Source organism: Zingiber officinale, chromosome 6A, assembly GCF_018446385.1.
Source record: "Zingiber officinale cultivar Zhangliang chromosome 6A, Zo_v1.1, whole genome shotgun sequence".
Taxonomy (NCBI): Eukaryota; Viridiplantae; Streptophyta; class Magnoliopsida; order Zingiberales; family Zingiberaceae; genus Zingiber; species Zingiber officinale.
The window spans coordinates 69,579,648-69,591,456 of NC_055997.1; the positions used below are offsets into that span (position 1 = coordinate 69,579,648).

Genomic DNA, 11,809 nt, shown 5'->3' on the forward strand with positions numbered 1-11,809 from the left:
AGTGCTACCCGCACCAACAATCTCCCCCTTTTTGATGGAATGACAACCTGGTTAAGTTAGTGAAAGAACGCAAAAAACAGGTGCATCGGTTTTAAAGTTAGTTTTAGTGTTTTCAATTTTGGTTTATCTAACTTAACCACCTAACCTAACCCTCCCCCTTTGGCATTCATCAAAAAAAACAAGTAAAAAAATAAGCACAGCTAATCTTGAAAAAATATCTGAGTTTGGTTCAAAATTCAAAGATAAAAGTACAATTTTTAAATCCAAGTAAAAAAAATCAAGTTGACTTGGGGGAGACAAGTTGAATTTTGAAAAGTATAAATTTAAAGTTAATCAAGTTTAACTTTTCAAGCGTATAAAATTTTTAAATCAGGTTTTTCAAATTTTCTTTTCAAGTTTAAGTAACATTTACTTTTAAAAAAAAAGTATATTTTCAACTTCAATTTTTCAAAACAAAGCAAAAATTAAACAAGTAAGATTAAATTTGCCAAAATAAATTTTTAAGGCTAATTTGATAAAAGCTAAATTTGGAAAGTTTAATTTTCAAGCATATGTTACAAAGCTGAATAAGTTTAAATTTGCAATCAGGTTTAAAAATTAGGTGGGATTAAACTTCCAAGTTTTTCAAACACTTAGTTAAATTTAACTTTTTGTAAACTAATGCTCAAACATAAGTTAGTTTTAAAAAGCATTTTTCAAACACACAGAATTTTAATTAATTTCTCCCCCTGAACTTGATACTTAAATTTAAACAGCTGTCTAACCAATTAGGTACTAACTAACTATCAGAAGATAGTAGCTTTCACTTGGTTAGTCAGATTAAGGTGATTATAAACAGTCAGTGTTTGACTTGACTGATGTCAATATCTAATCTATGACTCAGGGCATAGAGTAAGAACGAATGGAATGGGCGCATCACAGCGATGTCCCGAGTAGTCAGTGGTAAAATGCAAAAGGACTAAAACTCTATAAAGAGAGTAGTCCTGGACCCGAAGTTCTACCGACCTAAACTGTGTCACAGTGGGATCTCGCTCTCCCCCAAAAAAATACGAATAAATCGTATCGAGAGTAATATGTGAGTAGGGATCTCCGAATGGTAGATCCCTGGGAGGATAGCACAAAAAGGAACAAGTAGATGGACGCAACTCTAAAAACTCTCGGATAGTCGTAGGGGAAAATGTGATATCAGTGCCCGCTACCCTAGTGGTATAGGTGAGATCGTCTACTTTCACTAGGTTATTGGAAAATTCGACACACAGACTTATGTTTATTGGACTGGTACATTCGACAAGGTTCCTTAAGTTATAGTGGTCTATAACCTCTAAAACGGAGGGACATGACCCTAGAAAGAACGATCTATCTATGCTGGTAGTCCTAATGGCCTTATAAATGGTTGACTCAAACTTAATCCTTAGTTCATCTGTGGGAAACCTAGGGTCAGAGCTAGCATTAGAGGGTCCAGCACCAGTATTTGTTCGTTTCCTACTGTATATATAAGAAAATATTCTAAGAAAAAATGAGAGGTCAAATTCTAATAAAGTTTTAGAGAGGGGAAGAATTTTTACCGAGGAGCCATCAACAAATATAGATCTAACGACCTCGGTTAAATCGCAACAGCGTCTTCACCGCAAGAAAAATTTGATTTAAAATACTCTCGCACTAAGGTTTGGAGTGAACCTTTTGTAAAAGTAAAGTTTGTGGGGCAAGGGTTGGGGGCGCCTGCTGCCCCTTATTTATAGGGGACTCCGGGCGCCCGGGGTTGATTTAGGGCGGGGCGCCCGGATCCCCTTCCGGGTGCCCCGGAGGGGAATACCAGGGGCGCCCGCCTCTGGTTTTTGACCTTTTTTTTTTTTTTTTGAATTTAGAGATTAGGTTTGAAGTTAAGTTTTAAAATTTTTGAAATTAAAATTTTGAATTAAATATTTTTTGAAATTAAATTTTTAAGTTTAAAATTAAAATTTTGAAATTAGTTATTAAGTTTAAAATTAAAATTTTGAAATTAAGTTTAAAATAAAAATTTTGAAAATAATTTTTAAGTTTAAAATTAAAATTTTGAAATTAATTAAGTTTAAAATTAAAATTTTGAAATTAAGTTTAAAATTAAAATTTTGAAAATAATTTTTAAGTTAAAAAAAATTAAAATTTTGAAATTAATTTTTAAGTTTAAAATTAAAATTTTGAAATTAATTTTTAAGTTTAAAATTAAAATTTTGAAATTAAGTTTAAAATTAAAATTTTGAAAATAATTTTTAAGTTAAAAAAAATAAAAAATTTGAAATTAATTTTTAAGTTTAAAATTAAAATTTTGAAATTAAGTTTAAAATTAAAATTTTGAAAATAATTTTTAAGTTTAAAAAATTAAAACTTTGAAATTAAGTTTAAAATTAAAATTTTGAAAATAATTTTTAAGTTAAAAAAAATTAAAATTTTGAAATTAATTTTTAAGTTTAAAATTAAAGTTTTGAAATTAATTTTAAGTTTAAAATTAAAATTTTGAAATTAATTTTTAAGTTTAAAATTAAAATTTTGAAATTAAGTTTAAAAAATTAAAATTTTGAATTTAATTTTTATGTTAAAAAAATTAAAATTTTGAAATTAATTTTTAAGTTTAAAATTAAAGTTTTGAAATTAATTTTAAGTTTAAAATTAAAATTTTGAAATTAATTTTTAAAATTAAAATTTTGAAATTAAGTTGAAAATTAAAATTTTGAAAATAATTTTTAAGTTTAAAATTTTGAAATTAATTTTTAAGTTTAAAAAATTAAAATTTTGAAAATAATTTTTAAGTTTAAAATTTTGAAATTAATTTTTAAGTTTAAAAAATTAAAATTTTGAAATTAAGTTTAAAATTAAAATTTTGAAAATAATTTTTAAGTTAAAAATAATTAAAATTTTGAAATTAATTTTTAAGTTTAAAATTAAAGTTTTGAAATTAATTTTAAGTTTAAAATTAAAGTTTTGAAATTAATTTTAAGTTTAAAATTAAAATTTTGAAATTAATTTTAAAATTAAAATTTAAGCCTTATTCATCTCACCCGATCTATATTATCAATCAGGGAATCCTATGATTTTGCGAGATGCAATTGGATTTTTAATTATGGAGTTTTGGTTTAACTTGTGTCAGATTCAGGTTTAGTTTTGGTCTCTACAAACAGGCATTCTTCGGATAAACTTCTAAGCTTGGTGAGTCACATGGACGTCATTAGAAGTAACCAACCTTTCGAGGTTTTCCGAATAGTCATATCCACGGAGCTTAGTACTAAACCTTGGTCTAACTGATTAGAATCCATTTAAGGGTAGCTTCGGTCAGTTCCACTTGGCCAAATGCACCAGATCGAAATCATATCTTTCTAGACATGCGATGCCCAAGTTTTCCTAACGTACTATCATCCAAAAATTTCACCAGTATCATTGATTCAAGTTAAACTTAGTCTCTTTTTAACTAATCCTAATTACCCTGCCGGGTTAGTAACTTTTGGAGGTGTCAGCTATTCTGGAGCCTCCCCTTGAATTATTGGCCATTAATTTAAATTTTGGTTTTAGGTTTGTGTCGATTCCTTTTATAGTTATAGTTAACTTTGTAGCGACCCACCTTTCTACACTACTACTACTCTCTAAAGGTGGACCACTACTTGACTACTATTTTTTTTTTCCCTCTTAACTGTAAAGGTCGATATCGCTCTGATACCCACTGTAATGACCCCTTCTTACTACTACTACTACACTCTAAGGATGACCGTTACTTGACTACTAACTCTACTTAACCGGTACGCTACTTAACTTCAAGAAATCCCTACCGAAAAATTTCGGCAGAGTCTCCCCTGTACCGGTGACCCCAAACTGGGATACAAACACTATATACACAGCCACAGGCGGCTGGAACATATTTTTCACAACCACGCAGAAATAATAACACGACACTAAAAAGAAACTATTCTAGCAATAGAAAACTATATAGCTCCAACAATAGGAAATAACTCAACTAACAATGCGGAATAGACTCAATTAATCAACATAGACAAAGGAAACAACTAATACAATCTCTATCAACTTAATAACTGAAAGAAAACTCAAAAGGAGTCTTGACAGTTTCCTTAGCAAACTCATGATCTCTCCATAGTCCTGGCATCACACCGTCACAGCATCTCCTCGTCGCCTTCCTTCTTATACTTTAGCTTTCCTTTTCCTTTATCTGCAGTAGGAGGAAAGTAGTATCTATAAGCAAAATGCTTAGTGAGCGCTATCTAACTCACAAAATCACGATATGCATGTATATAAATAAAAACATGCTAAAACTGAATGCTAACATGTAAAGATACTCATGCTCATAAATAGCAAAGGAATCAACTAATTGAAAAGCTAATATGTATAGCTAAACATGCTCATCAACTAGCAAATCAATAACATGTAAGAAAACTAAACATGTAAAAGCTGCTAGCATAAAAGGAAGCTAAACTTACTGATCTTTAAAACAAAGTGAAACTTGTTTTACTTGTTCTAAGCTGATTCTTTTATTTCACTTGCTTAAAACTCATTCTTTAGTACTTTTATTCTTATGTAAAACTTATTTTTACTTGTTCATAAACTTATACTTTTAATACTTGAAAATAATAATCAACTTCTTTTGGGCCCGGCATTGTACCACTTTGCGCGCATTCTTAGTAAGGATCGAGGTAGCTAATCCCGAAACTACTAAGATACTTCTAGGCCTTGTGCCTAGGGGCAACTTGGAGCCCATCCCTTGGACCTTGTGTTCGGTACATGCCATTTAAAAGTAAAATACTTGTTATATCTTAATTAATTCTTCTTTAAATGCCTTGGCATTTTAATAAGCACCTTGTGTGCCAAAAATCCCTAAAGTCTTGACTTTGGGATCTATTTAAGGCCTTGGCCTTTTTTTTCTTTTCTTTATCTTTCTTATACTTTTCTTTATCTTTCTTATACTTTTTCTTAAACCCAAAAATACTATTAGGGTATCTTTCATATGCATCTATGAATGAAACTAACTATGTAACACATATTCGTGCATAAAAGAAATCTGCACATATAATACTTATCAAAAATTTGCACTAATGCTTAACAGAAATCTGCATACTAGCTTAATAAAAATCTGTATAATAGCTTAACAGAAATCTGCATACTAGCTTAATAAAAATTTGCATACAAGCTTAATCAAATCTGCTCACTACACTAACTAACTTCTGCACTTATAAGCTTAATAAAATTCTGCTCTTATAAACTTAATAAATTCTGCACTATAGGCTTAATTAAAAATCTGCATAAGCTTAATTAAAATCTGCACTATAGGCTTAGTTAAAATCTGTAAGTCTAATTAAGCTACTAGAGGTCTAATTGGATCTTCCAATGTTAAACCATCAAAACTGCAATGCTATATAATTCAAAATCTGTATGCTTATCTGAATGGTAGCAAGGAAGCATAGCTAAACCTCATGCTAGAATAAAGAAACTCAAATCTGTATACTTTACTTATAAAAATTCTGCACTTGTAATCTCAATAAAATCTGATAATGTTTTCAACCTATTCTGCACTTTTCTCTGCAATGAAATCAAGCTTAATCCTATACTAAAAATCTGTATACTATGTTCTGCCAGAATTTACAACTTTTACAAATATAAGCTATCCACTCTTTACTTATTCCCGTAGCATATTTCCTGTGCCCATTGAGGTAATAAGGGAAACCTAAATCTGTGCTACTAATGAATTCAAAGCCTTCACAAGCAAACATGTACACCTCAAGCCAAATCAATATCTTGCTATCCTTACATAAGAAAATAGAACCAATCTATAGCCAACCAAAACTAAACATGCTAAAGCTTAAAATCTATGTAAACTTGTTGAAAACTCATACTTTCACAAAGCAACGGGAATTAAAACTTGTTGCAACTATCTGTGGTGCCACAGCAAGGAAACAAAAGAAGCCCAACGTGCTACACATGGCTAATCAAAGCTAAAAAAATCTGTTAACTTCCGAATCTAACAATTCCACGTGCTTGAACTGAACTATAGTTCATCCAAGGTAAGGATCAATCTAACAATTCTTCATTAGGTTTCATGGCAGCAACCTAATTATAAACTTCCTCGAAAACATGCTTCGAAATCAAATTTTAAACTTGCTGGAATTTAGAACCTTAAATCTTGCTACTGTTCTTCATGCTTAAACTGAACTAATCCTTCTCTTCTTTCTTTAGGGTACACAGCAGCAAGCAAAAACCAAGAATCGTCACAGCAAAATTTGGAAAAACAAGAAGAAAACGAAATCCGGAACTATCCTACTGCAGGTGAGTAGCAACTCACCACTTGTTCTTGCACTTACAACCGAAGGAGAAGGCTTAATAGCTTCTAGGGTTTTTTTTTTCCGGCGAGACTCAAAATCGCAGCACCTTCTTTGCGTCTACGTGCTCTCCACGTCGAGGAGATCACAAGGTTGTGAAGGACTCTCGGAGACCACCCGAGACCACCCTCAGCCGGCCGCCGGGGGAAGAAACTAGGGTTTCTTCGGTTTCGCCCGAGAGGAGTCGGCGCCGCGCAGCGTGAGGAAGAGAAAGGATTTTGAGAGAAATTGTTGATTTTCTGAAAATCCAAAACCTAATCCCCTTTCTTATATTCGGGTTTAATCAAAACTATACCTTAAATATAATCCGTTCTTTCCTTAATTAACAAAACTCACCGGCACAGTTGGTTAACCGGTTTTTAACCGAAACAAGAGGTCTCGGCTTCAATCCCTCAGCCGCGCATTTTTTCCAATTAATTCACTAATCATTAACTATGCTATAAACTCAATTCTCACAATATAAGGTTAACAAAAATCGTGTAGCTCAGCTGGTTGGGCTGGTTTCGGCTGAGGTTCGGCTCGGGTCGAGGTTGTGGGTTCAAAACCTGGCTTCAACATATTTCTTCTCTTTTTTTTTTAAAACTTCTTTCTCTTGGTAAAAATACCAAACGAACTCCAAAAATTACGTAAAAAATACTCTAAAAATTTCTAAAAATCTCTAGAATATTTTAAAGGTATTTCCAAATATTTTTATGGACTTTTAGAACTTGAAATAGGGAAAATTGGGTCGTTACAAACTTGGTGATTATTTTGTTGATTAAGGTGTTTAGATTTTGAATTTAATTTAGGTTTGTATTTTGGATTTTGGTTTGGTTTATTCGATTCTATATAATGTATTTTTTCTTTAGGTATATAATATTGATTAAGTCCTATTTGCATGGTTAAGCACGCTTTCGGAACCCAAGCTAGATTGGTTGATTTGTATTGGGTTATTAATGATTTGAAGGTTTTATTTGAATTCGACTTATATCCTAGTCCGGTTTTATTATAACATGCCTTTTGATTATTTAGGATTAAGTCTAGATTTTTTGATCTTGTTGTGAATTTTTCTAACATCTCCTTTAAATTGTTTGTTTCATTTTTTAATGATAAATTCTCCTCCTCAAGTGTTAGATCTTGAGTTGGATTCGAATTTTTTATTTGTTCCTTGAGGTCTTGATTTTCCTCAAGAAGTGATTTTTTTTCATTTTCTATTTTAATTAATTTACTATTTAAACAGGAAATAATTCTAAAAAATTTTTTGTTTAAATTAAAATATACCTCATTCGGGCCTTCGGAAACGAGTACGGACTCGTGGCTTGTTTCGGGTTCAGACCCGTCTTCATCTTCCGACTCGTCTTCTGTTTCAGCTTCGCGGGCCATCAGTGCGAGGTGGCTCTGATGTTTCTGCTCTTCTTCCTCTGATTCGTCCGAGGAGTCGTCCCACGTTGCTTTGAGGGCCTTCTTTTTGGTTGGCTTCGGTTTATCGAACTTCAGTTTTGGGCATTCATTCTTGTAATGTCCCTTTTTGTCGCAACCGAAGCAAGTCACGTTCTTTTGATCTGAGGGAGAACTGATCTTCAGAAGGTCCTTTGTGCTGAAGCTCCTTTTTCTACCAGGTTCACCAGGTGTTCTTCATCTTCGGAGTCTTGGTCGGGATCTTCTTCATACTCAGGCTTGCTCTTTTTTTCTTTGGAGGAACCTGCAAATAAAGCTATACCTTTTTCGGCTCCAGCATTAGTTTGTTCATGTAATTCTAATTCACAGAAAAGCTCATCTAATTTTAATTTAGAAAGATTTTTAGAAATTTTGTAGGCATCTACGATTGATGCCCACAAACTATTACGTGGAAAAGCATTTAATGCGTACCTTATTAAGTCTCTATTTTCCATCTGGTGGCCTATCGCATGAAGCCCGTTAAGGATGTCCTTGATTCTTGCGTGGAGCTGATTCGCCGTTTCACCTTCCTGCATTTTTATATTAAAAATTTTATTTAAAAGCAGGTCTCGTTTTGTTACCTTGGCGTCGCTCATTCCCTCGTGCAGTTCGATCAATTTGTCCCATAGCTCTTTAGCGTTTTTGTGTGGACCGACTCTGTTCAGTTCTTCTCTTGTCAATCCGCACTGTAGAGTGTTGATCGCTTTATTTTCTGTTGATGCCTTTTTCTTCAAGTCTGCTGTCCAGTCTTCAGGATCCAGTAGATTCTCGGAGTTGTCCACTGAAATTTTGTAGGGTCTCGTAATGCTCATCCACTGGTCGAAATCTGTTTTGAGGTAAACCTCCATCCGCTTTTTCCAGTACGGAAAATCGTCCCCGTTGAAGAGTGGAGGTCGTACTGTGCTGAATCCTTCTGTCTGAGACATTTTAGTCCTGCGCACAGACGAAAGAGAAGAAACAAAAAAAATCCCAAGACTTGGTCTTGGATTAGTAGTGCGGGAAGAGGAAAAAAAATAGTAGTAAAAATCTAGATTCATGTTGCACCAATTTAGATTAATTAAAAAAAATATTAAAGTAATGATACACCAGTTTTAGAATTAAGCGTCGAACTGAAAACAAAAAAAAAGGAAATAAATTTCACCCCCAGTCTGATTGGTGGTTGCACCAAATCAGAGCGGTACCTGCTCTGATACCACTTGTAGGACCGTTAGATTTGATAGATGGGGGGTGAATACCGATTCGAAAAGTCGAGTAAAACTACGCAGCGGAAAAGTAAATGAACACAGTTGTTTTTACTTTGTTCGGAGCTTATGACGACTCCTACTCGAAGGCCCGTGGTCCTTGACCACTTTCGTTGGGCAATCACTAGCAATTCGAATATAATTACAAAATGAATACAGGAAATGCTAGTGAAACAAAGTAATATCGACAAAGAGATTAACTAAAACCCGCAGGAGCACTTTGTCGGAGCTTTGTTGGCGTCGCAGGAACGTAGAGCAGCAGGACCAGTAGTAGAAGAGTTCTCAGATTGATTATTGAAGAAGCTCCATCCCTGGGGCTTCTTTTATATGCTGCTCCGGGCGCTTGGATCCCTTCCGGGCGCCCTGGTGCGACGCGGCAGGTCTAATCAGCGAACTCCACGTGGCGACGACTCGGCCTGGATAAAATTCACCTCCGGGCGCCCGGATCCCTTTCGGGCGCCCGGATCCCTTCCGGGCGCCTGGACCTCCGGGCGCCTGGACCTCCGGGCGCCCGGATCCCTTCCGGGCGTCCGGACCTCCTGTTTCCAGAAACTTCCTTTCCTGCAAAACAGAGTTAGCACAATTTATGAAATAGAATTAACAGTAAAAATATGATTTAGATTCCGTCTTTCCGAGACCGGAATCTAGTCACGATCTCGACTTAGATATCCGAAATGGATCTAAGCCGGATCGACGCCTAATGTTCCCTTCCCGGGAACGCGTCCTCGCAGTCACTCCCCTCCAGTGACTTACCTCACTTACCTGCCAGATGTCCGGTCAGCCCGTCGACCAGTCTGGACTTCTCGCCAGCTATCTAGTCAGCCCGTCGACCTAGCTGGACTTCTCGCCAAGCGTCCGGTCAGCCCGTCGACCCGCTTGGACTTCTCGCCAGCTATCCGGTCAGCCCGTCGACCAAGCTGGACTTCGTGCTAGACATCCGGTCAGCCCGTCGACCTGTCTGGACTTCCCCTGCACACTCGATCAAAGTGTCAGACAACAACAAAACTAACTTAACCTATTTGCCATTCATCTAAACCTAGGTTAGACCGTTAGTGCTACCCGCACCAACACTAATGGAACCTTTTGTTATACTATCATATCATTCGATTTGAAAAATATAGGGGTAACCTATCAATGACTCATGGATTAGGTCTTTAAGCATCAAATCAAGAGAAACATTGAAGTGTGTGTTAATAACATTTTAATCAAGTTTGTCTAATATGAGACCTTGATCTTAGATATTGAGGAGACATGCCATACGCTCAAGCAATATAGGTAAATTTAACCCCAACAAATGCTTATTTGGGGTCAAAAGGAGGAAATTTCTTAGTGCATTGTGACCGAGTGAGGAATCAAGGTGAATCCTAAGAAAATCCAGGCATTCCAGAACATGCCTCCCCCTCGCAACCTTAGGGAGGCACAATGATTGGTTGGGCGAATTATAGAACTTTCATGATTTATCTCCTACTTAGCTGATCAGAGTCCACCCCTTTTTAAGGTATTAAGGAAAGCTTTCAAGTTTGAGCAGGATGTGAAATGCAATGAGACTTTCTCCAAATTAAAAGAGTATTTTGTTGGGGCAATTTTCCTAGGTTAAGTTTGACCAGTTTGACTAAGCTTGAGTTGAGTCAAGCTTGAGTTGAGATTTGAGTTTTGATGTTTGACAATATAAGGAGATTGCTGGAGCAATCATCCGGTTGTGGAGATGGTCAAAGGGTTGACCAGGTTGACGAGAGCACAAGTCAAGTAGGTCAAGGTTGACAGGAGACTTGATTGGGAAAGTCCTGACTGGAGGTTAGGAATTTGGAGAGTCCTAGTGAGGAGCTAGGAAGGAGAAAGTCCTAGTGAGGAGTCAGACAATGGGAAAGTCCTAGTGAGGAGCTAGGCAGGAGAAAGTCCTAGTGAGGAGTCAGACAATGAGAAAATCCTAGTGAGGAGCTAGGTAGGAGAAAGTCTTGGTGAGGAGTCAGGCAATTGGAAAGTCTTGGTGAGGAGCCAGGAAATTGGAAAGTCCAAGTGTGATCTTGGCAAAGGAGAAAGTCCTGGTGAGGAGTCAGGCAATGCCAACAAAATTGAGCCCTATTGTGCTACCAAAAACTCGCGTTCCCAACTTTGCTCTTGATCCAACCTTTATTTCTAAAATTTAAGAAGATCAGTTTGGAGGGTTGGATTCAGAAAGTCCTTACTCACACTTGATAGAGCTCTATAGGTATTATAACATGGTGAAGTATGAAAGGATCTCTTCGGATTTGATCCTATTGATGGTTTTCCCTTTTAGCCTTAGAGACACTGCAAAAGTATGGCTAAATACTCTGCAACCCAAAAGTATCAAAACTTAGGATTAACTCAAGAAAAAATTTTTGAACAAATATTTTCCCCAAAAGAAGACAACTCTACTTAGGAATCAAATCTTGCATTTCGAACAGAAGGAAGCGGAAACGTTATGCCAAGCATGGGATAGATTCTTAAATCTTTTATATCAATGTTCACACCATGGGATCGAGGACTGGTTGATAATTTGTACATTTTATATGGTGATATCTCTTCGGAACAAGAATCTAATAGATTGGGCTATTGGTGGTTCTTTGTTTAATAAGAGTTTGATGAAGCATGTGAAGTAATCTACCGGGTAGTAACAAATCTCAATGAATGGTCAAGAGAAACCAAATGACTCTCTCATTCAGAAGCCTAAAGGTGAAAAGGGTGGAGATGGAGCCACTAGGCAAATGGGAACTAAGTCAAGGGTGCAGTGGAACCCAAAACCCTTTGGAGGAAGACATTTATCTTTATCAGGAGGAC

General features: G+C 35.6%; 1 non-coding gene across 1 annotated transcript; it reads right to left on the reverse strand.

Annotated features, from left to right (window-relative positions):
• Positions 1–11,403: 11,403 nt before the first annotated feature.
• Positions 11,404–11,510, reverse strand: LOC121998964. The gene has a single exon (XR_006116743.1). It is a non-coding gene; the product is annotated as a small nucleolar RNA R71 (small nucleolar RNA).
• Positions 11,511–11,809: the final 299 nt, after the last annotated feature.